Source organism: Salvelinus namaycush, chromosome 2, assembly GCF_016432855.1.
Source record: "Salvelinus namaycush isolate Seneca chromosome 2, SaNama_1.0, whole genome shotgun sequence".
NCBI lineage: Eukaryota > Metazoa > Chordata > Actinopteri > Salmoniformes > Salmonidae > Salvelinus > Salvelinus namaycush.
This window is the reverse complement of record NC_052308.1, coordinates 60,763,515-60,768,263: the sequence shown is the minus strand read 5'-3', so window position 1 is coordinate 60,768,263 and position 4,749 is coordinate 60,763,515. Positions and strand designations below refer to the sequence as shown.

General features: G+C 53.3%; 1 non-coding gene across 1 annotated transcript; it reads right to left on the bottom strand.

The window, feature by feature from the left end:
* Positions 1-1,306: 1,306 nt before the first annotated feature.
* On the bottom strand, positions 1,307-1,361 carry LOC120028358. Its single transcript, XR_005473436.1, has one exon. It is a non-coding gene; the product is annotated as a U7 small nuclear RNA (small nuclear RNA).
* Positions 1,362-4,749: the final 3,388 nt, after the last annotated feature.

Genomic DNA, 4,749 nt, shown 5'->3' with positions numbered 1-4,749 from the left:
CAAACCTCCCTACCTTTGTTATCTCTCAAAACATTGAATAGAAAATAGAAAAGGAAAAACACACACACACACACTAGTGTATGAATGGCAGCCCCCCAAAATAGCACTAAATCAACACCATGTGCTGAGGACAATAGAGAGAGAATGGGGGTGGGGACCCAGGCTAGCCACAGGGTGAGTGTGTGTGAGTGTACGTGTATGTCTGTATGTGTATGTGCTTGTTTGTGTGTGTGAATTCATGTGTGTAGCAGTGTGTGTGTAGTGAGTGAGGGTGGTTTACAGAACGATGAGACTCAGACAGCCCCTGCTTACTCAGCAACTCCTGTGCCAGGGCTTATTTCAATCGCTCTTTTTTTAAATGAATTGCGTTGCGCCGGCCCCACTGAATAGCCCTGAGGTGCGTCAGACCCTTCACAGCTGACTGGCCTGATATATGCCTGACAGGAAAGCAGGAAGCTTGGCGTGAGAGAGAAAGAGAGTGGGGGAAGGAGGGGGGAGGGAGGAGAGTAGGCCTTGAGGCCAGAGAGAGAAAGAGCTGGCAAGAACGAAAAAAAACATTGTTTCTTCCCTCAACCCCATGCCGAAGAAGGAGGGGAAAAACCTGCTGTGTGTCGTGATTGTTTACAAGTCGCCCAGGTCAAAGGTCAAATCATGGCAGCCATCTTTGTCCCTGCTGCTACTTTGAGTTGTTGTTGTTTTTGTCGTCCTGGAAGCACAACCAGATGTCACCTCAATGTCCTTTTGATTCACTTCACCCTTCTCTCCTTTCCTTTTCCTTCCCTCAATTTTAATTTTTATTTCCCCTTCTTTCGTTCTTTCCCCTCTTCCGTCACAGCGGGAGAACAGACAGGGTTGACCCAGATCTCCAATTGTGTATGTGATGGCACACAGGGATGAAGGGAGGGAGGTAAAGGGGGATGAGGGGGGAAAGAGGCAGAGAAAGGACTTAAAAGGACTCAGGATAGAGTGGTTTTGCTTTGTGAGTAACACAGAACTCCAGTGGATGAGATTTATCTGGAACAGCGCACATGAATAAATACTATGGTATAAATACTATAGTATTCAGTGTAGTATTTTAGCTGACTTTACTGTAGTATACTATAGTATTTACAGTTAACTACAGTATAAATACTGTACTAAAAGAAAACTGTAGTGTATATATTATAGTAATTAATGTAGTGTTTTTGCGGATTGTAGTACACTGTAGCATTTACAGTAGTGTTTTTGCTAACTGTAGTATACTTTTGCGGACATTACTGTAGTATTTACTATAATGTTTTTGTTTTATTATCTTTGACATAGAAGTGGAGGCTTTCTCATTGAGGAAACCTACTGGAGAAATACTAAAAGAGACAATTGTTTATAACCTGTAGGTAGGTAGGACTGGGGTCTAAACAGATAGTTTAGCTCTTAACATAGCTTCTGCTCGTTTCTATAACCTGTAGGGAACACAATATATGGTCTATACTTGGCATGTAGGTTTCTCACTTATGTATATGGGGGAGGGGAATGGGGATGGAATATGCTAATTAAATACTGTATTATTTACCATAATTACAAAATGTAGTGTTTTTACAGACTAGTGTTTTGGTGGACATTACTGTAGTATTTACTACAGTGTTTATTTGTGGATAATACTGTGGTATTTACTATAGTATTCTACAGTATACATCAACATTCTATAGTATGTACTAGACATGTGTTACGTTCGTCTTGTGGTGCATGAACGGACCAAGGCGCAGCGGGTGATGAATACATAACGATTTATTTAAATGACAGACGAAACACAAAAACACTAGAACACTCTACAAAACAATAAACGAAGGCAACAGACCTGAAACAAATGAACTTACATATAGACGAAGAACGCACGAACAGGAACAGACTACCTAAAACGAACGAACAAACGAAACAGTCCCATGTGGTATACACTGACACAGGAACAATCACCCACAAACAAACAGTGAGAACCTCCTACCTTAATATGGTTCTCAATTAGAGGAAACGTCAAACACCTGCCTCTAATTGAGAACCATACCAGGCCACACATTAACCCAACATAGAAAACACATAACATAGACTACCCACCCCAACTCACGCCCTGACCAACTAAACACATACAAAACAACAGAAAACAGGTCAGGAACGTGACAGAACCCCCCCCTCAAGGTGCGAACTCCGGGCGCACCCCTAAAACTCAAGGGGAGGGTCTGGGTGGGCATCTGTCCGCGGTGGCGGCTCCGGCGGTGGACGAGGACACCACTCCACCACTGTCTTTGTCCCCCTCCTTAGCGTCCCTTGAGTGGCGACCCTCGCCCCCGACCCTGGTCCAGGAACCTTCACCAACGCCCCTCTAAAATAGAGGAGACAACTCAGGACAGAGAGGTAGCTCAGGACAAAGAGGTAGCTCAGGACAGAGGGACAACTCTGGACTAGTGGCAGCTCCGGACTGAGTGGCAGCTCCGGACTGAGTGGCAGCTCCGGACTGGAAGGCAGCTCATGACTGGAGGGCAGCTCATGACTGGAGGGCAGCTCATGACTGGAGGGCAGCTCATGACTGGAGGGCAGCTCATGACTGGAGGGCAGCTCATGACTGTAGGGCAGCTCATGACTATAGGGCAGCTCATGACTGTAGGGCAGCTCATGACTGTAGGGCAGCTCATGACTGGAAGGCAGCTCATGACTGGAAGGCAGCTCATGACTGGAAGGCAGCTCATGACTGGAGGGCAGCTCATGACTGGAGGGCAGCTCATGACTGGAGGGCAGCTCCTGACTGTAGGGCAGCTCATGACTATAGGGCAGCTCATGACTGTAGGGCAGCTCATGACTGTAGGGCAGCTCATGACTGGAAGGCAGCTCATGACTGGAAGGCAGCTCATGACTGGAAGGCAGCTCATGACTGGAGGGCAGCTCATGACTGGAGGGCAGCTCATGACTGGAGGGCAGCTCCTGACTGGAGGGCAGCTCCTGACTGGAGGGCGGCTCTGGCAGCTCCTGACTGGCTGGCGGCTCTGGCAGCTCCTGACTGGCTGGCGGCTCTGGCAGCTCCTGACTGGCTGGCGGCTCTGGCAGCTCCTGACTGGCTGGCGGCTCTGGCAGCTCCTGACTGGCTGGCGGCTCTGGCAGCTCCTGACTGGCTGGCGGCTCTAGCGGCTCCTGACTGGCTGGCGGCTCTGGCAGCTCCTGACTGACGGACGGCTCTAGCGGCTCCTGACTGACGGACGGCTCTAATGGCTCGGGACAGACGGGCGGCTCTAATGGCTCGGGACAGACGGACGGCTCAGACGGCGCTGGGCAGACGGATGGCTCAGACGGCGCTGGGCAGACGGATGGCTCAGACGGCGCTGGGCAGACGGATGGCTCAGACGGCGCTGGGCAGACGGATGGCTCAGACGGCGCTGGGCAGACGGATGGCTCAGACGGCGCTGGGCAGACGGATGGCTCAGACGGCGCTGGGCAGACGGATGGCTCAGATGGTGCTGGGCAGGCAGGCAGCTCAGACGGCGCTGGGCAGACGAGCAGTGCAGGCGGCGTTGGGCAGACGGCCGACTCTGACCTGCTGAGGCGCACAGTAGGCCTGGTGCGTGGTGCCGGAACTGGTGGTACCGGACTGGAGACACACACCTCAAGGCTAGTGCGGGGAGCAGGAACAGGGCACACTGGACTCTCGACGCGCACTATAGGCCTGGTGCGTGGTACCGGCACTGGTGGTACCGGGCTGAGGGCACGCACCTCAGGGCGAGTGCGGGGAGCAGGAACAGTGCGTACAGGGCTCTGGAGACGCACAGGAGGCTTGGTGCGTGATGCTGGAACTGGAGGTACTGGGCTGGAGACACGCACCACAGGGAGAGTGCGTGGAGGAGGAACAGGGCTCTGGAGACGCACTGGAAGCCTGGTGTGTAGTGTAGGCACTGGTGGTACTGGGCTGGAGACACGCACCACAGGGAGAGTGCGTGGAGGAGGAACAGGGCTCTGGAGACGCACTGGAAGCCTGGTGCGTAGTGTAGGCACTGGTGGTACTGAGCTGGGGCGGGAAGGTGGCGCCGGATATACCGGACCGTGCAGGCGTACTGGCTCCCTTGAGCACTGAGCCTGCCCAACCTTACCTGGTTGCATGCTCCCCGTAGCCCGTCCAGTGCGGGGAGGTGGAATAACCCGTACTGGGCTGTGTTGGCGAACCGGGGACACCATGCGTAAGGCTGGTGCCATGTACACCGGCCCGAGGAGACGTACTGGAGGCCAGATATGTTGAGCCGGCTTCATGGCACTTGGCTCAATGCTCACTCTAGCCCGGCTAGTGCGGGGAGGTGGAATAACCCGCACCGGGCTATGAACACGTACAGGAGACACCATGCGCTCTACTGCGTAACACGGTGTCTGCCCGTACTCTCGCTCTCCACGGTAAGCCCGGGAAGTTGGCGCAGGTCTCCTACCTGACTTCGCCACACTACCCTTTAGCCCCCCCCCAAGAAATTTTTGGGTGAGCCTCTCGGGCTTCCAGCCGCTCTGCCTTGCTAGCGCCTCATAATGCCGCCTCTCCGCTTTAGATGCCTCCAGCTCCGCTTTGGGGCGGCGACACTCCTCTGGCTCTGCCCAGGGTCCTTCTCCGTCTAGGATTTCCTCCCATGTCCATTCCTCCTTGACCCACTGCTGCTGTCGCTGCTGCCCGTTAACCCGCTGCTTGATCCGGGTTTGGTGGGTGATTCTGTTACGTTCGTCTTGTGGTGCATGAACGGACCAAGGCGCAGC